This window comes from Monodon monoceros, unplaced genomic scaffold, assembly GCF_005190385.1.
Source record: "Monodon monoceros isolate NGI ecotype Baffin Bay Population unplaced genomic scaffold, NGI_Narwhal_1 Super_Scaffold_22, whole genome shotgun sequence".
NCBI lineage: Eukaryota > Metazoa > Chordata > Mammalia > Artiodactyla > Monodontidae > Monodon > Monodon monoceros.
Window position 1 is genome coordinate 24,600,111 of NW_021703779.1, and position 25,998 is coordinate 24,626,108.

A 25,998-nucleotide genomic window follows, 5' to 3' on the forward strand; every position below is an offset into this window, starting at 1 on the left:
TGCTGCCTCTGATATTTTTGGACTTAAAAATCCCTTTTCTGTTTCTGTCAAATAGCTCGAGACTTTAAAGATAAGGAAGAGTTAGAACCGATATGTGCTATGACTAACTACTAGTTCAAAGTACTCTGTTCAGGTGTGAGAATAGGGAAACAAACAGCTCTAGTGAACAGTTGTTCATGACCACAGTGTTACCAACATTGCAGAGCCTACTGACTTCTTTTTTTGTCAGCCTCACTGTCTGACTTGTCTTCCATCTTCACTCTATCCAGGTGTCCTTATAGGGCCAGCAGTCACCCTCTTTGTTTCTCCCCAGTTACCTTCCTTTTCTTCCTTTAACTTCTCCCTTAATTAACTGTGAAATGGAAGTGTACAGTGGGAGGAGTTTTTCTTTCTTTGTTTTGTGATTCTCTTTTTATTTTTAACCAGATTGTTTATAATTATAAAGTAATAAAACTTGCACAAAACGAAAAGAATTAAAGCAGTCATATAAGGGACAAAAAGTAAGAACTAAAAGTCCCCTTCTGCCACAGCCCGTCTTCTTGAGATAATTGTTAACAGTTTTTGTCTATCTAATTACTTACATTTATTGTACATTACACATTGCTTACTATGCTCCAGAAGCTATTAAAATGCTTCAAATATGGTCATTTATTTAATCTTCACAAAGGCCCTTTGGCAGATAAGGAAAGTGACCTACAGAAAAGATAAATAACTTCTCCAGAGTCACAAAATAAGTATATATATGCATCTTTAACATGCATGATATAAATATTCTCTGACAAAAGTAAAATACACAGATGACTTCAGTGATATCCATTTAAAAAACGTGCTGCTGTAGACGTACTCTTTATTGATACAAACACTAATAGAACTTTTGGGTCTGCAGAATTTCTTTAGTGGCATTGAGCCCCACATCTGTTACTGTTCTTGTCAGTGAGCTCAACTTCTGCTAAAGTTATCATTCTACAGAACTTTTCTCCTTTGTGTGATCTGAGTGGGAATCTTTTTATGGGAGTAGCTGGAAATACCCAGAAATTCAATTTTTTATATTTCAGGCCTGCATTTCCACACAAAGTGGACAGTACTTGCTGGGCCACACCTACAGCATTGTCACAAACTTAAAATTCCCATTCATCCAAAGATGATTTTTTTCACCCATGATATGGGGCAGGTAGCTTTTGATTGGCAAATAAGCCACTCAGTTAATTGGCAGAGATTTGCAGGTTACTTCTCAGGAACAAGAAGCATAGGCTGGGCTTCGGCTTCCTGCAGGGAATTCTGTTCTGACTTCCAGCAGCACTGGGGCTTGTGGCCTCCATTTTTATCATGAAGCAGGCATTAACACCATAGCTTCCAATGTCTGTTTTGTGTTACTTTCTTTATTTCCAACACTGAGAATTCTGATCTTTGCTTGTGTATTTGGAATTGGAGAGAGAAATTAATGCATGTGCTCAGTCGTCCACCTTGACTCAAAAGTTTTAGTACCACTTTTATGGTACAGATACGTAAATCTTAAAAACATGTGGTCCACTCACTTTCTTAATTACTCCTTGATTTTTAGTATTTGATAAGTTTCAAAAATTGTTTCACAAGTCCCTTCCCTCTTTGCTATCCTCCTCCATTCACAACCTCCAAACTAAATGTTTTAACTTTGGCAAAATATGGAAAGACTTACACAAAAGGGCCGATGTATTTCACTGTGTTTTGTTTATAAGTTTAATAACAGTTTCAGTTATGCAAAAAATATTTATCTTAGTGTAATACTGCATATATTCCCTCACTTCTTTAACTAGGAAGAGTACTAAAACTGAACAAAGTCTCCTCACATTGAGAGAATGTAGGAAGTAACATATACTTCAAAATGAAATGGCACATAGAAAAAATTTTTTGTGCCTCAAGGAGAAATAAATTTCTAATACAATTTAAATATTCTTATCCACAAAGAATAGGAAATCTAATAGCTTGCTTGTGTTTGAGCAGCAAGCCCCTTCACAAGATGGGCTTGGGAAACTTTATAAAGGCAGACATTTGATTATAAGTTGGGCGATTTGATTGCATGACATCCTGGTCAGGCGGCGTTAATATATCTGTTTTTAAAATAGCCTTCCCGACTATTACATTTCACTTGATTCTCTGAAAAACTTAACTTGTTTGAGATGCTATGAGGGCAAGGTCAGAATTTGGGTCACTATCTTATTTAATACCTAATGTTTCCCTTAATGATAAAGAAGATATTTTTGAGCCTAATGCCTTCAACATTCCAAAATATTGGTTGAGCACCTACTACAGGAAAAGCACATTATTAATTAATTCCAATTTCTTTCTTAGAAGCCTTTCCCATTCTAAATTTGCCTTTAATCCAGGACTTTTTGCTTCTTAAAGATTGTGACTTTCAGTCAGTGCCTGCTTAGCCACTTCCTAGATTTTGGCAAATGATTCTATAAACACTAATTTTCTGTAGGTGTAAACCAGATTCCCATATGCTGTGCTATCTGAAAACAATGAAAAGGAGAAAAGGCAGTGGACTGAAAAGGAACTCAAGAGAAGCGATTAAAAGGTCCACACTAATTCACAATGATAAAGAATGTCAGATAATCTTGCTGACAAATTCTCTAGAAGTAGACTCCTTAGTTTTTCATGGGAAAAAAAAAGTACCTGTTTTGAGACCATAAAGCCTTGGCATTTATTGTGAGAGACATGGAAACTTCCACACAAAGACATAGAGGTAGTCCAAAAGTCTTTTATTGACCTTAAGATTTATATGTCATATATATGTTATTTATATTTATATATCATGATATATATTTTTATTTGTTTAAAAACATTAAGCACCTTTCTATGCTAGAGCGAATACTGAACAACTCATACCTGTTCCAATTTTATTCTTCCATCTAAAGTTAGTAAGTCGATAATATTTTTAACTTCTGTGCTTATAGTTTCAATATTTACACAGTTTTTATTACATCCCAGGATTTCTGGAATGATTATCAGCTGGTATTTTTATAACAGTGTTTTCCAGGGATTTTGACTGCTTCTACAGTTAGCAAACAAATACCAATTTTTGTTTGCATTGATGAACACTGCAATATGATTTCACCTGAGATAATGGATAGTTTTTTCTATATTTGATAGCTTATCCTTTTCTTACAATTGTAACTTTTAGATGAATCCTTATTTATATTGTCCTCCATTCTAACATAACACCAACTAAAGTGAAAAACAGCATACTGCATTCCAAAGTCAAAGTGTCAGATAGTTCTCCAGGATGACTCGATGATCCCTGTTCCTAAATATTTGCATTCATTTCAGGACTCAGGAAAATTGCCACAAATAATGGCTGTAATTATTACAGTACATTTGTTCCCTAAATCGACTTTAGGGAGAAAAAGTTATGCTGTTACTTTTAGCGATGATATAAACTAGGCTCTTGAATTGAGGGATCACTTCTGAACTGACCTGGAAAGGAGACACAGCTACAGCGGCTTCAATTACATTAATATGGAGTACCTGACTATTTTAAGAGCTATTTAGTCTTATATTTTGGGGCCAGGAATCACAAAGTTGCCACCCCTTCAGTAATTCTAATGCCCAAATAAAGAAGGAAATGTGATTTATCTATTCTACATATTTTTTATTATTATTATTTTAATGTAATCCATCTTAATTGTTTATTAATAAATACTGAAATTTTATTTGGACGTTTGCAGATGTAAAGCTAAGTGAATTCAGGATATAAGTCACAAAATTAAGGTAAGGTTCTTTTATAGACTGTTTTTAGTGGTAAAATCAAACGCTTCTAAATCAACTGAGACTGTATATATCTTTCAGTGAAGTCCCAAACTGGTAGCTTTATTGTCTGTGTCAACCTTGGAAGAGTCAGTCTAACATAAAGGGTGATAGTAATTTGATTTTTAAATTGACTTCAGTTTTTATTTATTATAATCTTAAATTTCTATTTCCCATCGTACTAGTATATCTGAGTTAAAACAAAATATAATATGAATGGTGTTTCCATATAAACCATCCTTAAAATCTTTCAATTTTGCTTTTGTCACCCTTCATTTGTTATTACTTTTGTTTGGTGATAAGTTTTTTGTTTGTTTGCTAAGCTGATTGTTTGTCCCCCCCCATTCCAAATTATTTGTATAAAACTGAATTATCTATCTTACCAGCTACAATAGTTTTTTCATTTTTCAAAGTAGAGAATATTTTCAGAAACATAGTCTAAGTTAAAAAAAAAAAAAAACATGGTAAGAGGAGAATAACACCAAAAGGGAAGAGGAATAGTGATTTATATGGTTACACTATTAAATAACAATAGCAACAACAACAATAATAGTGTTATTAGGTACCATTTGTGTAGCATTTATCATGAGCTCTATACTGTTCTAAGTGTTCATGTACACTAACTCATGTAATCCTCACAACAGTGGGAAAAAAGTCAAAAAGTGGTTAAGTAATTTGCTAAAGGTCACAATGGAAAAGTCACAAAGGAAAAATGCAAAAGTCAAGTTTAAGCAGAAGATTTCTTTTTTTAATTCAAGAATGTTGTTAAGTGCAGCTACTTGAGGAATGCAGGAATGAAAATTCTAAAAATACTGAGATATCAGGAAAAAAAAAAACTTACCTAATTTTCAGGGACCTGAATGCAAAAGAAAGATATCATGAGTTCCTAGAAATAAATCAAATTAGCCTGATTAGCCTGTCAATGAATTTTATGTTGAAAGACCAGACTTTTGAGGCTCAGTTCCAATGCCATGTTTGCTAGTTTCATTGGGCAAGTCATGTTAATTCTAGGCCTGGATATTTTTCACTCTAATAAAAGGGATTTGATAAATTTCTAAAGACGCTTCCCCCAGATCAAATAGATTACCTTTATTTAATACTATACCAGCCATGGATTTTTTTTGCTGAAAGAAGTTTTAAAAAGTGGGATCACCTAAGTATAATGCATTGGAAGGATACTGGAAGAATTCAGTGTCTTGAAGGGAAAGGCAAAGAACCAGGTGTGGTCCAGACTGGAATCTGGTTTCTAGCTAGCTAGCTAGCTTGCTTGCTTTATTTATTTATTTATACTGCTGCGTTGGGTCTCCATTGCTGTGCATGGGGGCTCCTCTTCGTTGCAGTGTGTGGGCTTCTCAGTGTAGTGGCTTCTCTTGTTGCAGAGCATGGGCTCTAGGTGCACAGGCTTCAGTAGTTGTGCCTCGCAGGCTCTAGAGCACAGGCTCAGTAGTTATGGCGCACGGGCTTAGTTGCTCCGCGGCATGTGGGGTCTTCCCGGACCAGGGATCGAACCTGTGTTTCCTGCATTGGCAGGCGGACTCCTACCTACTGCGCCACCAGGGAAGTCCCAGAACCTGGTAGCTTTAGAAGACCTTGATAATGTTTATGTGGCAATACCACCATCCTTCACCACTAGAGCCAATAAATCCCAAAGATTTCTTTAAACTTTGTATCAGACACTCTAGTTCTAAGAGAGTCAAATCGGCCATGGTTTTGTCCTGTGTCCAAATATTCGTGACACCAAAGCAGGAAGAGAAAAAAATGTGGTGGGAGGAGCCTTACAAAGAAAAAAGGCAAGTTTACCCAATGGAATTTTTGTCTGCTATGGCTTAATAACTGGATACTCTAAGACTCCTGTACTAGAATTTTTTTAATGTGGGGCTTTAATATATGGCTCTTTCCCTTGAGATAATTAATAACTAAATTGGGACAAATATATTAATAATGAAAAAATAAGATGTTAGAATTATTGTGCATTTCTTCTACAGATTTATATAGGAGGGTTATAAAACTGATGAGCAATATCTCTTAAAAATCTTCCCCTTCAAATTTTAAGTCCAAGTACATAATTATTGATGTAAATGCCTAAGAAAGTTTTTAATCTTAGAACTGACAAGATGAACATAATTACTAATTTCTTCCCAGAATTTCTACCTTTGATAAACTTTCAAAGTTTTTTTCCTCAATAGATAGATACCCAATTTAAAAATTACAAAAAGAAAATATACTTCTAAAAACTGAAGAAAATATCTGAGTGGAAAAATGGCAACCCTTTATTGAGAATTTTTATATTATTACAAACTAGGTGAATGATTAACAATGCCAGAGAACAGAAGATTGTTTCATATGGCTCTCTGTTCAGTGCGGATTGCCAATGTGGGAGAAATCCTTGTAAATCTTAGCATTGCCCACACAACCACCTACACAGATGATCGCTTGACTTTCATGCTAACAATAGATGTGTTAGTAGAACTCTCACCATCTGCAAAATGAAGTGCACTTTAGAAAAAAGTAACTGCAGCAGACAGTAGTGATTGCTTATATGTTGTGATTAGCATTTTATATTTACATTTAAAAGGTATGAATTTAAGCAGTGATGACTCCCAGTTTAAATAAGGTCAGTCGCTGTGATAGCTCCCGGATTAAATAAGGTCAGTCCTAGGTAACAGATAAATTTATGTTAGAAAACTTGATTTTGAATTAATTTCTACTTAAAATTTATCTATATCCAAGAATGCATAATAAAATGTGAATTAAATGAATATTGATATACTCACTTCTCCTCTAATAATAATACTTAGAATCATGTACATTAGTTATAAAATTCTCTACAAACTCTGTCACAACTGTCCTAATTTTTTTATAGAATTCCTTCACAGGCACATTTATTTGGGTTTCCCTATTCTTAAATCTATTTTATTGTCAGTGCAGGATGAGTATTGTGGAAAATAAGCTTTATACCATTGGAAAATACAGTTTTTGGCCTCTTTTCCCACATTGATTTTTTTTGTCAAGGATGGAAGGGTCCATGATTCCATTATTGGGACTTAGTGGAGGACTCTAAGGCAAAGTGTTAAAAAATGAATTATCTGGTTTCTCCATAGGGAATAAAGTGGTTAAGGGCTCATGTGTAGACCCTGCTCATGCTTGGAAGATTGGATGTGACAGAGAGGAGAATGGGCATGTGGCTGATGAAAGGTGGGATGAGTCCCATTTTTCTCAAATTAACACAAACAGGTACAATACCACTCTATACTGGCAAGGCTCCCATGTGTTTCTAACCCATGTGTCTCTAACATTTGGCCTGAATAATCTTGTCCTTTCATGTAGATGATGGACACAGTCTACATGAGGTATGAGAGCTCCTGTAACCCCCAAATATCATCCTAAATAGCATTGCCTAAAGTTCTGTGATGAAATGTTTCTTTATTATAAACATGGCCTTTTCCAAGCCTATTTTAATGCAGATTATTTTAGAAAGAGTGGTACATTAAAACAATAAACACTTAGTATGATTTAGTTTTGTCTATTTTCCATTTTAAATAAATTACAGTTCTAGAAACTTAATATTAGAAGGACATTTACGATTAGAAGGAAAATGAAACATCATCTAGTCCAAACAGTGCATTTTACAGATGATAAAATTGAGGCTTAGTTAAGACTCACACACCTAGTTAAGCACAAGTCCAGAACTAATCCCTAAGACTTCTGACTCCGGCCCAGTGCTTTTTCCATTTACTGTCATAAAACATTGAGAGAACAGTGGTCCCTTGGGGTGAGGAAGGGGTGCTGGAAAGGATTAGAAAGCAGGAGAAGAGTAGAGAAAAGTAAATATGCTGATCCCGTGCAATTATTTTTCTAGGGTTGATCCACATAACAGAGTCATTAGCAGGATTGAATTTAATTAAATCAATGTTAGATATGTAGGTCAGTTAGCCCCACAAATCACTGGTACCTTTTGACTAAAGTTTAGCAATAGGAAAACGTCTCATATGTCAGGGCTGGGGAAATCTGCACTCACATCAGTCCCATCCAAAAAGCTATGAACCTAGAATAAGATAGGAGGAGTTGTTCAAATATCTTTTGTACTAGCCAGTTCTGCTACAAAAGCAAATTGCTTAGGATTGGGAAGTATATAAAAGGAAGATCATCTTTTCTAAGGTTGGAGGTATATTATTTCTCCTCTAAGTCAGAAAATAAATAAAAAGACTTAGGCTCAAAGGTATACAATATAACCAAAAAAATTCAGTTCTTATAAGTACATAATTTATTCATTTCAAAAATATCTATATAGTAAGTTCAATGAATAAGAGTAGACAGAAAACTTGAAACATGCAATAACTAATCTATATCATATATTTGGCAAGTCAATACATTTGAAATGATAAAATATCTCGATTTTTACTCATGTTTTATTCATGTTGTATTATTCTGTTAATCAACTTTTATTCTAACACATGAGGTGGACCCATGTGAAGTTAGGAAATTAATTTCATCTTCCTTGTATGTGATGAAAAATAAACTCATAAATTGAGTAAAACCAGTTAATGAAAACTGCATTGTGTATAGTGGATAATTAATAAAGATTTGTTAGGTAAAATGTTTCTTGAAAGCTGAAAGTAAATTTACTTCGTTTAGTTTTTTCATTTCCTAATTGGAAATCGTATCTCTCTTGGTTTTCTCTGCTTAGGAGATTGACATCTAATAAGGTAATGCAGTTAGAATCAGAATAGCCTAGGATAACACAACAACTTCAAAGTCTCCGTGGCCCAACTTTAGCCAGGAAGGAGTCATTAGAGTTTAAGGGGGAAGCTGAACTTATACTACACCCATCTCTCATGAGGCAGTGTGAGTCAGTGCCCCACTTTTGTCAGGGTGGTGTCAGTGGGGTCCAGTGAGAAACTGAGCATACACGTCCACCCAGCCCTCATGCTACACATCAGTGGGAGACTGCTGATGGGCACTTGGATTGCTTCCATAATTGGCTATTGTAAATAATGTTGCTATGAACATTGAGGTGCATGTATCTTTTTTAATTAGTGTTCTTGTTTTCTTTGGATGTATACCCAGCCTTGGAATTGCTGGATTATATGGTAGTTCTATTTTCAGTTTTTTGAGGAATCTCCATACTGTTTTACATAGTGGGTGAACCAGTTTACATTTCCTCCAGTAGTGTGCTAGAGTTCACTTTTCTCCACATCCTCACCAGCATTTGTTTTTAAGTTTAATTAGATCCTGTTTGTTTATTTTTGCTTTCATTTCCTTTGCCTTAGAAGACAGATCAAAAAAAAATATTGCTACGATTTATGTCAAAGAGTGTTCTGCCTATGTTCTCTTCTAGGAGTTTTATGATTTCAGGTCTTACATTTAGGTCCTTGATCCATATTGAGTTTATTTTTGTTTATGGCATGAGGAAATGTTCTAATCTCATTCTTTTACTTGTACCTGTCCAGTTTTTCCAGCACCACTTATTGAAGAGACTGTCTTTTCTCCATTGTATATTCTTGCCTCCTTTGTTGAAGATTAATTGATCATAAACAGGTGGGCTTATTTCTGGGCTCTCTATACTGTTCCATTGATCTCTGTGTCTATTTTTGTGCCAGTATCATGATGTTTTGATTATTGTAGCTTTGTAGTATAACCTGAAGTCAGGAAGCACAATACCTCTGGCTTTGTTCTTTTTTCTTAAGATTGTTTTGGCAGTTCGGGGTCTTTCATAGTTCCATATAAATTTTAGGATTATTTGTTCTAGTTATGTGAAAAATGTCATGCGTATTTTGATAGGGATTGCATTAAATCTGTAGATTGCTTTGGGTAGTATGGACATTTCAACAATATTCTTCCAATCCAAGAACATGGGATATCTTTCCACTTTTTTGTATCATTTTCAAATTCTTTCATTAATGTTTTATAGTTTTCAGAGTATAGGTCTTTCACCTCCTTATTTAAGTTTATTCCTAGGTGTTTTATTCCTTTTGATGTGATTGTAAATGGAATTATTTCCTTAATTTCTCTTTCTGATAGTTCATTATTGGTGTATGGAAAAGCAGCAGATTTCTGTATATTAATCTTGTATACTGCAACTTTTCTGAATTCATTTATTCTAATAGTTTTTTGGTGGAGACTTTAAGGTTTTCTTTCTATAGTATTATGTCATCGGCTAATAGTGATAGTTTTACTTCTTCCCTTCCATTTTGGATACCTTTTATTTCTTTTTCTTGTTTGATTGCTTTAGCTAGGACTTCCAGTACTATGTTAAATAGAAGTGGTGAGAGTAGGCATCCTTGTCTTGTTCCTGATTTTAGAGGAAAAGCTTTCACCTTTTCACTGTTGAGTATGATGTTAGCTGTGGGTTTGTCAAAAATGGTCTTTATCTTGAGATATGTTCCTTCTATACCCACCTTGATGAGAGTTTCTATCATGAATGTAAGTTGGATTTTGTCACATGCTTTTTCTGCATCCATTGAGATGATCATGTGATTTTTATCCCTTCTGTTAATGTGGTGTATCACATTGATTGATTTATGAATATTGAACCATCCTTGTATCCCTGGAATAAATCCCGCTTGATCATGGTGTGTGATCCTTTCTATGTATTATTGGATTCTGTTTGCTAATATTTTGTTGAGGATTTTTACATCCACATTCATCAAAGATGTTGGCTTATAATTTTATTTTTTGTAGTATCTGTCTGCGTTTGATATCAGAGTAATGGTGGCCTTGTAGAATGAATATTGGAGTATTCCATCCTCTTCAGTTTTTTGGAATAGTTTGAGAAGGATAGGTATTAGCTATTCTTTATATGTTTGGTAGAACTCCCCTCTGAAGCCATACATTCCTGGACTTTTGTTTGCTGGGAGTTTTTTTTTTAATTACAAATTCAGTTTCACTACTAGTGATCAGTCTGTTCAGATTGTGTATTTCTTCCTGATTCAGTCCTGGAAGGTTGTATTTTTCTAGAAATTTGTCCCTTCTAGGTTATCCATTTTGTTGGCATATAACTGTTCATAGTTGATTAATTGTATCTCTGTGGTGTCAGTTGTTATTTTTCCTCTTTCATTTCTTATTTTCTTTATAATAAGATAAACTTTCTTCTTGATGAGTCTGGCTAAAGGTTTGTCAATTTTGCTTATCTTTTCAAAGAACCAGCTCTTGGTTTCATTGATTCCTTTTTCTTTTTTTTTTTTTTGTTCTCTATTTTCTTTCTTTCCTCTATGACCTTTATTATTTCCTTCCTTCTGCTGAATTAGGGCTTTCTTTGTTCTTCTTTTTCTGATTCCTTTAGATGGAAGGTTAGGTTGTTTATTTGAAATTTTACATGTTTTTTGTTTTCTTCTTTCTACCCTCACTTTCTTATCATTTTCCTTCTGTCCAAAATGGCTTTGTTCCTTCTTCTATAATAATCAAACTCTCACTCACAGTTTTTTAGTCATATGAATCTAGAGTTCCTTTAGTGTTTATTTTTACCCTCTGAGTTCATTTATTTTTTCACTAATATGTACAGTACTTTTACATAATTGTTATTAATGTACACATTTCATTTTGTGTCCAGCTTTTGTTTAATTGAAATATAGTTGATTTATAATATTGTGTTAGTTTTAGGTGTACAGCAGTGATTCAGTTATATATATTTTTTTAGATTATTTTCAATTATATATATTTTTTCAGATTATTTTCCATTATAGGTTATTAAAGGATATTAAAAATATTATGCAGTAAATCCTTGTTGTTTATCTGTTTTATATATAGTAGTGTGTACCTGTTAATCCCCTACTTCTAATTTATCCTCCTCCCCCCTCCTTTCCCCTTTGGTAACCATAAGTTTTTTTTCTATGTGTGTGAGTCTGTTTCTGTTTTGTATATTGATTCATACGCATTATTTTTTAGAGTCCATATATAAGTGATATAATAATTGTCTTTGTCTGACTTAACTTCACTTAGTATGATAATCTCTAGGTCCATCCATGTTGCTGTTCTTTTTTCTGGCTGAGTAATATTCCATTGTATACATGTACCACATCTTCTTTATCCATTCCTCTGTTGATGGACATTTAGGTTGCTTCCACGTCCTGGCTATTGTAAATAGTGCTGCAGTGAACATTGGGGTGCATGTGTCTTTTTGAATTATGGTTTTCTCTGGGTGTATGCCCAGTAGTGGGTTTGATGGGTCATATGGTAATTCTATTTTTAGTTTTTTAAGGAACCTCCATACTGTTCTCCATAGTGGCTGTATCAATTTACATTGCCACCGACAGTGCAAGAGGGTTCCCTTTTCTCCACACCCTCTCCAGCATTTATTGTTTGTAGATTTTGTGATGATGGCCATTCTGACTGCTATGCGGTGACACCTCACTGAAGTTTTGATTTGCATTTCTCTAATAATTCGCGATGTTGAGCAGCTTTTCATGTGCTTCTTGGCCATCTGTATGTCTTCATTGGAGAAATGTCTATTTAGGTCTTCCACCCATTTTTTGATTGGGTTGTTTGGATTTTTTGATATTGTGCTGCATGAGCTGTTTGTATATTTTGGAGATTAATCCTTTGTCCAATGATTCATTTGCAAATGTTTTCTCCCATTCTGAGGGTTGAATTTTCATCTTGTTTATGGTTTCCTTTGCTGTGCAAAAGCTTTTAAGTTCCATTAGGTCCCATTTGTTTATTTTTGTTTTTATTTCCATTACTCTAGAAGGTGGGTCAAAAAAGATCTTGCTGTGATTTATGTCAAAGAGTGTTCTTCCTTTGTTTTCCTCTAAGCGGTTTATAGTGTCCGGTCTTAAATTTAGGTCTAAAAATACGGAATGCTTCACGAAATTGTGTGCCATGTTAATCTTCTCTGTATCATTCCAATTTTAGTATATGTGCTGCTGAAGTGAGCTCTAGTTGTAGACTTTTTGATGATAGCCACTCTGTGTGTCCAGCTTTTTAGTTTTTTGCCTTAACATTATTTCATTTGCAAATGAACCTTATCAATATAGCCCACATACGGCTCAGTATTCTCTTCTATTAATCTTATAAAACACTTCAGAAAGAGATTACATCATCAGAGTCAAGTACTCTCTTTTTGTAATACAAATATATATTCTAGACTAAGAGGTAATTTGCAGCCACTGGAAATGCTTAAACAAAATAAATAATTAGGGACATAATTGATCAGGAGTGTGACTACAGTTGTCTATTAGTCCGCAGGGTACTGGTTCCAGGACCCACTATGGATACCAAATCCCTGGATGCTCAAGTTCCATAGTCAGCCCTCTGTATCCATGGATTCTGCATCTGCCCAGGTGCAGAACCTGCAGATATGGAGGGCTGACTGTATTTACTGCAGAAAATCTGCATGTAACGGACCTGCACATTTCAAATCCATGTCGTTCAAGGGTCAACTGTATATGCGTAAACAACAGAACAGGTCTGTGAAATAAAATGACTCTGTTACTTTGGGGCAGTATACTGTGGTTTTTAACTGTTATTTGACTAAATTAACAATTAACCTAGATGTTTTTCTACTGTGTAGATGCTACCTAATTCATGTACAGAGTTAAAGCCACAATCTTTTACAAATTGAGAAATTACATATATAGAAAGAATAGTTCTCTTTCTGCTTTCAGCTGTAGTCAATAATCTTTTTTATTCTCCAGATAGTACAATCTAGCCTTTAGCAGTACAATATTGCTTTGAGTTATTTTCTTGCTGGTTGCCCTGGGGATTAAAATTAGCATCATAATTTAAAACAACCTAATTCAGATTAATACTAACTTAATTTCAATAGTATACTTTGCTCCAGTATAGCTCCTTTCCCACCTCCTCCTTCATTCTGTTATTGTCATACAAATTACACCTTTATTATGCATTATATACTATGCATATGTTATACACTATATTTACTATACCTTACAAATTCATTGATACAATTTTATAATTATTGCTTTATGCTGTTGCCTTTTAAACCATATAGGAGAAGAAAAGAGTTATTAAGAAAAATACATTTATACTGTCTTTTATATTTACTGATTTACCTTGTGCTTTTTATTTTTGTATTGAGGTATGATTGACATACACAAAGGCTGCACATGTTTAATATATACATCTTGATGAGTCTGAAGATAAACATACACCTGTGAAACCATCACCATATACAAAACCATAAACTGAACTATCACTTCTAAAATTTTTCTCCCTGTCATTTTTTTTTCTTTGTGAGCGTAAGTAAAACTGTGTACCCTTTAATCAACACATCATGTGGAATTGAGTTACTCTCTGGTGTTCTTTCATTTCAGCCTGAAGGACTCTTTAGTATTTCTTATAGGGTAGGTCTCCTAGTGACTAATTCTCTTAGTTGTTGTTTATCTGGGAATGTTGTAATTTCTTCTTCATTTCTGAAGAATAGTTTTGCCAAATATAGGACTCTTGGTTGACAGTCTTTTTCTTTTAGCACTTTGAATATGTAATCCCATTGCCTTCTGGCCTTGATGGTTTCCAGTATTTGGGGCAAGGTTTGACAATCACTCTCTTAAAGAGATAGAGCTGGCACAAAATCATTGCTCTACAGTGGGGAGCAGGTAGGACTGCTGGGAAACTCATTCCAAGGGGTGATGTAGCAATCTTCAGATGTGACTCATGTCAACTGAAGTCTGACGTCAAGTAGAGGTTTGTTCCCTGAGGTATTCAACTCTACCTAAACATGTCAGACAACATTCCCAAAGATGAAATATTTTGAAATGAGTTGGCATTCACCAAGGAGACACTTTGTAGGTAAAAGAAAATCAAGTTGTGGGGAGCCACGTGTGCAAATCAGACTTCAGAAAGGGTGTTGGCTGATTAGGAAATTCAGCTACTATGCAGGAGGACTGTACAAGTGGAGAAAAAGGTGAGAAGTTGGTAGTGACCACATTTTAGTGGGCCTTTCAGTCACCCCACAGAAAGTGGACACAATACTGATGTGTATGGTGGAAGATAAAATCAGATTTACTTTCCAGATGTTTGTTAAAGTAAGGGAATTAGGGACATCCTTGCTAGTTCAGTTACCAAACACTGTGGACTCAATCCCAAAGCAGCCTGAGGACAGCCTGAAGGAAAAAGTGAGGGGTGTATAGAGACGCAATACTCTGGCCAGTAAGCACATATTTGTTCAAGAAATGACACAGGATTAGGCCCCCTTACAGGCAAGCAGGAGAGCAGTGAACCCACACAGTGAAGTAGACTTAAGTAGAGGAAAGACCTTTTATGTTTTGTCTGATCATTGCCACTCTACAAGTTACCTGACCAGGGAAACAGAACTAAGCTAAAGTTTTAAATGAAGGTCAAAACCCTACAGATTTGAGGAAGATGGTCATAAAAAGAGGCTATAGAGTAATATTTCCTCCCAGGAAAGGAAAGAATAAGCTTTGAGGTCATATTGAACCAGTTTTGTACGATGACCTGGCCACTTTGTCACTTTATTAACTTCCTCATAGTTGTGAGGATTAAATTATTTTTAAAATAATACTTGTATATATCACTTATTGTTGTGTATGACATTGTAGACACTCAATAAATCATTATCATTATTATTCTTCAATCATAGAATGTTTCTTTGGAATAAGAAATGGAGTAAAGGTTTTGCTCAAACGAATTATTTTTCTGTAGCAATTATTTCTAGAACCTATGAGGAACATTGTGCTGGATGATGAACAGAAACTCCTGCAAGAATCAATGTTGGTGAGTCACCACACAATTAAACTTAGAATCATGGTGGGAAAGGTAGTCAAAGGAATACGTAATATAATTATCCAATATACAAATGAAACCCTGACAAAATTCAATAGTAAGTCAAAATTTGAAGATAAAATATAAAAGTCAATAACCCACAGGAAACCAGTGTACTATTTAGTTACTTTAAAGCCATGTTATTAAAAATTTGAGATAAATGTTTTTAAAAGCAAAAAATAGCTATTCAAAATAGCTTTATTGACCCTTCACCTCCTTCCATTACTATGTTTGATACCCTACTTTAGGCTCTTATTACTTTACTCTTCTCACATGAACTGTGTCAATAATAACCCAATAGTTCTTTGTTTCTTTAGACATCCACCATACTTCTCATCTTTCTTTCTGTCCATCCATCCATTCAAATATTTTTCCATCTACTAGGTGCTGTGTTCATTCTGGGGGAGCTATTAAAAAAACAGATCTATTAAAAACAAATACGTCTAGAATTCTCTGTTCTCAATAAATACTTGTCTTGTGAGAAGGGCACATACATCATAAAACTATAATGCAATATGATAAGAATTATAGTATACCCATACATTGAATTACTATGCAGCTACACATATTAGAGAGTGAAAAGGGAGATAATAGAATAGAATATGATTTTGATATCATATGATGTTGATAGCAATATATCTACTATATATCTGAATTATACAAATATATTTTAGACAGCTATTTCTATGCGTATATATATGCATGAGCACATCAAGAATGATATTCATCCTCATGCTAACAGTTTTCTGTCGGACTGTCAGAGTTGGGGGAATTTTCACCTGCCTCTTTACTCTTTTGTACATTGTTTGGATTTTTACAATAAGCATATATATATGTAATTAGATTTATAATTTAAAAAGCTGTGCAGACAGACAACATCAGCTTGTGCTTGACTTTGGGGTTTAAGTGAATCTCAGACCCACCTTTTCCTATATAAGCTACTTGACCTATCAGTGCCTTTCTTCTTCATCTGAAAAATGGAGGAAATTATAATGCCTTTCGCATAGATTTGGTATCATTCTGAGATAAGATAATCCAACTAAAGTCATGTTCAGTGGTATCTGAAAAAGAATAAGTGTTCAAAAAAGTTTGTTAGAGTAAGGAAGAAGAGGAGGAGGAGATGAAAAATTAATCCATTTAAAGTCCCTTCTACCATAGACGTATCTCAACACGGAGTCTCAGTCAAAGAAGCCTAGACTAGAAGGGCTTATCCTCTCCTTTGAGCTAGATTAAGTGTTTTCTCAGGTTTGCCCAGTGTAAGGCCCTGCCACATGTTAGCACGTTTCGGGTGGTTCTCATGATTGTTCCATGTGAACCAATGACCAAAGTTGGCCTGTGGAAAGAGTGGAGTAATGGAAAATGGATAGCGGGAGTCATAAGTTGGTGTGCCTTGTGTGGGCTCTTAAGGTTCCTGAGGTATCCAGGTGTTCTATTTTAGCAAATAAAAGCAGTATATTCAGAGTATCAGGATAATGAGGAAATAGCAATCATGGGGTTAGAGTTCAGGTGAAAAGGGTGTTGTAAAAGTTAGTGTGCAGTGACTCATTTTAGTTTGATTCTGCTATGAAGAGTCAGGGGAAACAGTAATGCTGTTGAAGGCAAAATAACAGTAGTGTATTCTTCCCCATCATATTGATATGGTTTTCTCATGTTTGTTGAAGAAGTTGAACCATGCTTTCTAAATTTTACGCATATAGTCTTGGGGAAAGATGTGTACCAAACATGGCAGGAAAGCTGCAGAACTTTTGGACCTGCGGCAGCTTACGGAGTTGGGAAATGAGCACCTCAAAGATAAGCTATGTGGAAAGAAGAGGCTGACTATACCTTGTTGCTGTACAAGACCCCAAGGCTATTGAACATTTCACTTAGAGAAAGAGAGTAATAATGACAGAGGCTGAATATTTCTCTCAAATGTGATGAGATTGAGTCTTAACTAAGAGTTACAATTTTGTTGATATAAGAGATATTAAGGAATTTGCTATGTTTTGATGCTTCTGAGTTTGTGGATTGGAGGCTCTTGTATATCATGTATGAGGACCTCATTCAGGCTTATTAAGAGTTCTTATACTGCATTTTTATGCATCATGGACCAATTTCAACTCCTGGTATTGGCAGTTACTCATTTTGAGACAACAATTATGATCACATTTTTTAAATGGTACACAGAAATAACTGTAAACTCTCAGAAGCCCTTTCAAATATATAGGATAAAGTGGACTCTGATGAGAATAAATTTGGAAGAGTAGTAAATATTGCTTTAGAACCTCTGATAGCACATAATGTGGTTGTCAGAAGGAAGAGAGAGGGCGAATGTAGCTTTGTTTGAATCTGAAGAGACTCATTTCTCTATGCCTCCCAGAGGATAACCTAGAGATGGAGGCACCTGAGTGGTGAAACTTAAGATGCCTATTTCAAACTAATAAAAAGTGAAACCAAACAAAAAAGACAAGATTTCTTTCTAGAGTTGGAGAGTCACAGAGTGGACAATACTACCATAGTAGTACTAGGACATCAAAACAACCTTAAGGGAATTTCCTGGCAGTCCAGTGGTTAGGTAGGACTTCGTGCTTTCACTGCCAAGGGCCCAGGTTCAATCGCTGGTTGGGGAACTAAGATCCCACAAGCCACGTGGCTCGGCCAAAGAAAATAAATAAATGTTAAAAACTCTTAAAAACAATCACAACTTTAATAAGCCAAGATGTGGACCAAAATGATGACCCATGAAAATTTAAAGGTGTGTTTTTTTTTTTTTTTTTACTGACATAAGCCTCTTTCTCCAGAAGAAGACACATTTGAATTTTGTTTGAAACAGTAAAATTGATGATGCCAAATAGGTACTGTGACATCCAAATATTTGCGATTAGTGAACATTAGTAATCTCAAAGCAAAAGGTGCTACAGGAACTATGAATTATATTAAACATAAGTGTTAGGGTAACAGATGTTTAAAACAGAACATACTTAGTAAATTTGGTAAAGATTTTTCAGGAGGCAAGAGTACAATCATACAAAACTGGAAAACTGTCTCATAAGACAGTGGCCTTTGGAAACTTAAGAGTCAGAAATCCTGGATCTGGCCTTTTTAGAACATATTCAGGCAAGCACAGAATTGAACTGGATTGCCTGCAAAGTTTTCTAAATAATGATGCTATTACAGGAAGGGGAGAAGGTTAAGGTAATTGCCCTCCTCCATGGATCCAGGGAAGCCAGGCATGGACAGTAGATTTCAGTGATATCACATCTCCTTGAAGCACCTTTGCCTCAAGGAGAAGCAGAGCCAGCTTCTTGGGTGTACAGCCTGTGCAGTTGCACAAGGCACTTCACTTAGCAGGGCCCCATACTTGGGTTAATTCTCTGTTATCACAGTCTTGAACCTTATTTTAAATAAAACTTTACATTAAGTGCAACTTTACTTTTGTAAAATATTTTGCCAGTTTTATGGAAAAGTAATTGACATCATCAGTTTATAATTTTAAGGCATACAGCCTGATGGTTTGATTTACACGTATTGTGAAATGATTACCACAATAGGTTCAGCTAATATCCATCTTCTCATATAGATAAAATAAAAAGAAAACAAAAGAAAAAATAAATTTTTTCTCCTTGTGATAAGAACCCTTAGGATTTACTCTCTGAACAACTTTCCCATATATCATACATCAGTGTTAACTATAGCCATCCTGTTGTACATTACATCCCTAGTATTTATCTTATAACTGGAATTTTGTACCTTTTGACCACTTTCCTCCTATTCCCCCTCCTCCCCCACCCTCCACCTCTGGTAACAAGAAGTCTGATCTCTTTTTCTATAAGTTTGGTTGTTTTTATTTTTGTTTTTTTTAGATGCCACATATAAGTTGAGATCATTCAGTATTTGTCTTTGTCTGACTTATTTCACTTAATGTAATGCCTTCAGAGTCCATCCATGTTGTTGCAAATGGTAGAATTTCTTCGTTTTTATGGCTGTATAATATTCCATAGTATGTATGTGTGTGTGTGTACACACACATACCAGAACTTCATATCCATTCATCCATTAATGGACAGGTTGCTTCCATGTCTTGGCTATTGTAAATAATGCTGGCATGAACATGGGGTACAGATATCTTTTAAAGTTAATGTTTTTGTTTCCTTTGGATATAGTCCCAAAGGAAATTGCTGGATCATATGATAGTTCTATTTTTAATTTTTATCATAGTGGCTAACTGAACTTGTGCGTTAGCCTTTTTGCTTAAGTTAATTCAAGTTGAGTTTATGCATATGTAAGAAAGGAATCTGATCAATGAATACTGTATCTTCAAGGTTTATAAAAATAAAATAATAAAAAGATTACTCATTAAGACGGTTGGGAAAATTTACGTTTCTTCATATATTCACCATTAGGAAGAAAGGAAATAAGCTATTATTCCCTAGAACCCATTATAAAAAGAGTCCAGGTTTATCTTAATTGATTCCAGACCTCGGAAAGCTGAAGACACATTGTTATAATATGAAGGAATGAATATAAGCTGTAGGCAGATGAGATAATTAGACCCTTTCTTTTCTGTTCAGGGACTTATCTTTGTATTCATTAGAGTAGTAGCTCTTCCACAAGTGATTAGTTCTTTGAGAATGTAGGCAGACCTTTATCAATCCCTTTTAAAAGCAAAGTTCGTTTCCATGAATGGCTTTCCACCTATGAACTAATAAAAACGTATGCCTTTGATATGTTAGCAGTTTTTGTGTGTTTGATGCAAAAGAGATTTTGGTGTCTTGGGTATTTGATATCCTTTTATTCCTCTCTGTAAATCTCACAGACATTTTCCCTGGCTGGAATGTAAATCATTGTGTATATCAATAAAGAAAGTCATATTGGACTAGAGGATGAGAAGACCTTAACCTGCAAAGATGCCTCCTTTAGACTGGACTTTTTACTTTGTCCCTATGCTTTCAATTCCAGAGCTTTCCAATTGCTCAGGACGCTTTCTCCATTAACACCACCTCAGTTTACATCAGTTAAGCAAACATTTACAGAGAACCTATTCTTGTCAGGGACTGTGATAAGTCCCATATGGCTTTTAGCATCTCCCAAACTTTTTTCCCCCCTTTAATGTGGGGCTTTTTGTAACAAACCTTCTATAGCTTTTTAAAAATGCCTAATGAGGACTTCCCTGGTGGCGCAGTGGCTAAGAATCCACCTGCCAATGCAGGAGACACGGGTTTGAGCCCTGGTGCAGGAAGATCCCACATGCCGCGGAGCAACTAAGCCCGTGTGCCACAACTACTGAGCCTGCACTCTAGAGCCCGCAAGCCACAACTACTGAAGACTGCGTGCCACAACTACTGAAGCCCGTGTGCTTAGAGCCCATGCTCCGCAACAAAGAAGCCCACGCACCGCAACGAAGAGTAGCCCCTGCTCACCACGACGAGAGAAAGACCGCGCACTGCAACGAAGACCCAGCGCAGCCAAAAATAAATATATTAAAAAATTAATTAATTTTAAAAAATGCCTAATGATGTATTATACTCTTACATATGAATTTCAATTTGACTGGTTATATATATCTAGATGAAAAAATCTTTTTCTTCAGTACCTTAAAAATATCACATCATTCTCCTGTCTTTGTGCATCCAAATACACTAAGATATCAATCTGGTTCTTGGTTCTTTGAAGTTCATCTTCATTTTTCCTGGCATTTATCTTTTTTCCTTTGGCCTTTTACCTTTACAATCTAAGTGTAGTATTTATAATCTGTGGATGATTTCACCTTTAATTTGGCAATTTTATCTTTATTATTTCTTCAAATCTTTCTCTCCCTTTCTACCTTACTTCTTCCCGCTTCCCTCCTCCTCCTCCCCTCGTCCCTTCCTCTCTTTTCTCTCTCTCTAAAAATTTTCCTCTACTTCTCCTGGTATGTGTTGCTACTATTCTGTATTTTTAAACTTTTCTTTTGCACATGCTCTCTATTCTTTCTGTTTTCAGGAAAGGTAATTCTCTTTGTTGTTCTACCTCATAAACACACCCATTGTGTTCCATATTTCAATGATCATAGATTTTATGCCCTAATAATTCTACTGAATTCATGATTGTTCTTGTTTCATATTCTTAATATATTTACTTATTTACAATTAATTTACGTGTGACCTCTACTGCAGGCTTTTAGGATTTTCTCTTTTTCCTGGAATCCTGAACATTCCTAATGATTTGACATGACACAAGTCCCTTTCATTCATGTTCTAGGCTCTTGGAGAGCCATTTAAATCTGGAGATTTATCACTCAGTTTTGGAAATTTCACTCTTTGATAATTTACCTCCATCTGTTTTCTCTATTCTCTCTTTCTGGTACTGCAATTAGTCATATGTTAGAATGAGTCAATTGTTTACCTATTTTTTTAATTTTAGTATCTTATTTTCCATCTCTGTCTCATTCTATTTTTTGTGAGATTTTTCTCAACTTTATATTTCAGCCCTTCTGTTTAATTTTTAATTCTTAATATCTTATTATTATGAAGAACTCTTTGTAATTATCAAGTTCTCTAACTTTTTTCCTATTTTAATAGAATTCTGTTTTTAATTTTTGGATGAAATATCTTGTGCTCTGTGGATATTAATATATTCAATTTTCTTTTTCTGTATATGTTGTCTCTGTTTCCTCCGATTTTCTCTTCTTTTTTTTTCTTCCAAGATTGAGACTCATCAAATGCCTACTAATTTGGGGCAGTTGTTTTAAATTAAGAGTGAGACACTACAAAAGCCTGTCTTTTGGTTACCTTAACTCTTGGGCTTCCAGATGTCAAGTCCAGCTTTTCTTAATAGATCTCCCAAATGTCGGTTCCCAAATGTCGGTTTTAGGACTTTTTAAAAAAATTTATTTATTTTTTAAATTTTTATTTCACATTGGAGTATAGTTGATTAACAATGTTGTGTTAGTTTCAGGTGTATAGCAGAGTGTTTCAGTTATACATATACATGTATCTATCCTTTTGCAAATTCTTTTCCCATTTAGGTTATTAAGGAGTATTAGGTTATTAAGGAGTATTGAGCAGAGTTCCCTGTCCTTGTTGGTTATCTGTTTTAAATATAGCAGTGTGTACATGTCAATCCCAAACTCCCAATGTATCCCTCCCCACCCACCCTTCCCCCTGGTAACTCTAAGTTTGTTATCTAAGTCTGTGAGTCTGTTTCTGTTTTGTAAATAAGTTCATTTGTAGCATTCTTTTTAGATTTTACATATAAATGATATCGTATGATATTTGTTTTATCTAACTTACTTCACTTAGTATGATAGTCTGCAGGTCTATCCATGTTGCTGCAAATGGCATTATTTCATTCTTTTTAATGGCTGAGTAATATTCCATTGTATATATGTACCACATCTTCTTTATCTATTCATCTGTTGATGGATATTTAGGTTGTTTCCATGTTGACTATTGTAAACAGAGCTGCGGTGAGTATTGAGGTGCACGTGTCCTTTCAAACCATGGGTTTCTGTGGATATATGCCCAGGAGTGGGATTGCTGGATCATATGGTAGCTCTATTTTTAGTTTTTTAAGGAACCTCCATACTGTTCTCCATAGTGGCTGTACCAATTTACATTCCCACCAACAGTGTAAGAGGTTGCCCTTTTTTCCACACCCTCTCCAGCATTTATTTTTTGTAGGCTTTTTGACAATGGCCATTCTGACTGATATGAGGTGATATCTCATTGTAGTTTTGATTTGCATTTCTCTAATAATTAGCAATGTTGAGCATCTTTTCATGTGCCTCTTGGGCATCTGTATGTCTTCTTTGGAGAAATGTGTATTTAGGTCTTCTGCCCATTTTTTGATTGGATGGTTTGTTTTTTTGATATCGAGCTGCATGAGCTGTTTGTAAATTTTGGAGATTAAACCCTTGTTGGTTGCTTCGTTTGCAAATATTTTCTCCCATTGTGTGGGTTATCTTTTCATTTTGTTTATGGTTTTCCTTTGCTGTGCAAAAGCTTTTAACTTTAATTAGGTCCTATTTGTTTATTTTTGTTTTTATTTTTATTACTCTAGGAGGTGGATCAAAAAAGATATTGCTTCAATTTATATCAAATATGTTCTGCCTATATTTTCCTCTGAGTGTTTTATAGTATCCCACCTTACATTTAGGTCTTTAATCCATTTTGAGTTTATTTTTGTGTATGGTGTTAAGGAATGTTCTCATTTCATATTTTTACATGTAGCTGTCCTGTTTTCCAAGCACCATTTATTGAAGTGACTGTCTTTTCTCCATTGTATAGTCTTGCCTCCTTTGTCATAGATTAATTGATCACAGGTGCGTGGGTTTATTTCTGGCTTTCTGTCCTGTTCCATTGCTCTATATTTCTGTTTTTGTCCCAGTGCCATACTGTTTTGATGACTGTAGCTTTTTAGTATAGTCTGAAGACAGGGAGCCTGATTGCTCTGGCTCTGTTTTTCTTTCTCAAGATTGCTTTGACTATTTGGGGTCTTTTGTATCTTCATACAAATTTTAAGATTTTTTTGTTCTAGTTCTGTGAAAAATGCCATTGTTAATTTGATAGGGATTGCACTGAATCTGTAGATTGCCCTGGGCAGTATAGTCACTGTGACAATATTGATTCTTCCAATTCAAGAACATGGTATATCTTTCCATCTGTTTGTGTCGTCTTTGATTTCTTCCATCAGGGTCTTATAGTTTTCAGAGTACAGATTTCTGCCTTCCTTAGGTAGGTTTATTCCTAGGTATTTTATTCATTTTGATGTAGTGGTAAATGGGGTTGTTTCTTTCATTTCTCTTTCTGATCTTTTGTTGTTAGTGTATAGAAATGCAACAGATTTCTTTGTATTTATTTTGTACCCTGCAACTTTACCAGATTCATTGATGAGTTCTAGTAGTTTTCTGGTAGCATCTTTAGGATTTTCTATGTATAATATCATGTCATCTGCAAACAGTGACAGTCTTACTCCTTCTTTTCCAATTTGGATTCCCTTTATTTCTTTTTCTTCTGTGATTGTGGGTGCTGGGACTTCCAAAACTATGTTGAATAAGAGTGGTGAGAGTGGACATCCTTGTCTTGTTCCTGATTTTAGAGGAAATGCTTTCAGCTTTTCACCATTCAGTATGATGTTAGCTGTAGGTTTGTCATATATTGCCTTTATTATGTTGAGGTATGTTCCCTCTATGCCCACTTTCTGGAGAGTTTTCATCATACATGGGTGTTGAAATTTGTCAAGAGCTTTTTCTGAATCTGTTGAGATGATCATATGGTTTTTATTCTTCTATTTGTTGATGTGGTGAATCACACTGATTGATTTGTGGATATTGAAAAAATCCTCGCATCCCTGGGATAAAACCCACTTGGTCATGGTGTATGATCCTTTTAATGTGTTGTTGGATTCTGTTTGCAAGTGTTTTGTTGAGGATTTTTGCGTCTATGCTCCTCAGTCATATTGGTCTGTAATTTTCTTTTCTTGTTATATCTTTGTCTGGTTTTGGTATCAGGGTGATGGTGGCCTCGTAGAATGTGTTTGGGCATATTCCTTCCTCTGCAGTTTTTTGGAATAGTTTCAGAAGTATAGGTGTTAATTCTCCTCTAAATGTTTGATAGAATTTGACTGTGAATCCATCTGTTCCTGGGCTTTTGTTTGTTGGAAGTTTGCAAATAACAGTTTCAATTTCGATACTTTTTAAAAATTATTTATTTATTTATTCATTTTTGGCTGTGTTGGGTCTTCACTTCTGTATGAGGGCTTTCTCTAGTTACAGCAAGTGGGGTCACTCTTCATTGCAGTGTGTGGGCCTCTCTTGCTGCGGAGCACAGGCTCCAGACGCGCAGGCTCAGTAGTTGTGGCTCACGGCCCCAGTTGCTCCGCGGCATGTGGGATCTTCCCAGACCAGAGCTCGAACCCATGTCCCCTGCATTGGCAGGCAGATTCTCAACCACTGTGCCACCAGGGAAGCCCCCCAATTTCAATACTTTTGTGATTGGCCTGTTCATATTTTCTATTTCTTCAGTCTTGGGAGATTGTACCTTTCTAAGAATATGTCCATTTCTTCTAAGTTGTCCATTTTATTGGCATATAGTTGCTTGTAGTAGTCTCTTATGATCCTTTGTATTTCTGTGGTGTCCATTGTAACTTTCTCCTTTTTCATTTCTAATTTTATTGATTTGAGCCCTCTTCCTCTTGATGAGTCTGGCTAAAGGTTTATCAATTTTGTTTATCTTTTCAAAGAACCAGCTTTTAGTTTCATTGATCTTTTCTATTGTTTTCTTTGTCTCTATTTCATTTATTTCTGCTCTGATTTCTGTGATTTCTTTTCTTCCACTAACTTTGGGTTTTGTTTGTTGTTCTTTCCCTAGTTGCTTTAGGTATAAGGTTAGGTTGTTTATTTGAGATTTTTTTTGTTTCCTGAGGTGAGATTGTATTGCTATAAACCTTCCTCTTAGAACTGCTTTTGCTGCATCTCATAGGTTTTGGATCATCATCCTGTCATTTTCATTTGTC

General features: G+C 35.2%; 1 long non-coding RNA gene and 1 pseudogene across 1 annotated transcript in view; one reads left to right on the forward strand and one right to left on the reverse strand.

Annotated features, from left to right (window-relative positions):
• The window catches only part of LOC114906253, an 86,242-nt gene that overhangs the window by 45,478 nt on the left and 14,766 nt on the right, over positions 1-25,998 (forward strand). The window lies entirely within an intron of this gene.
• Positions 12,571-12,660, reverse strand: LOC114906643 (annotated as a pseudogene).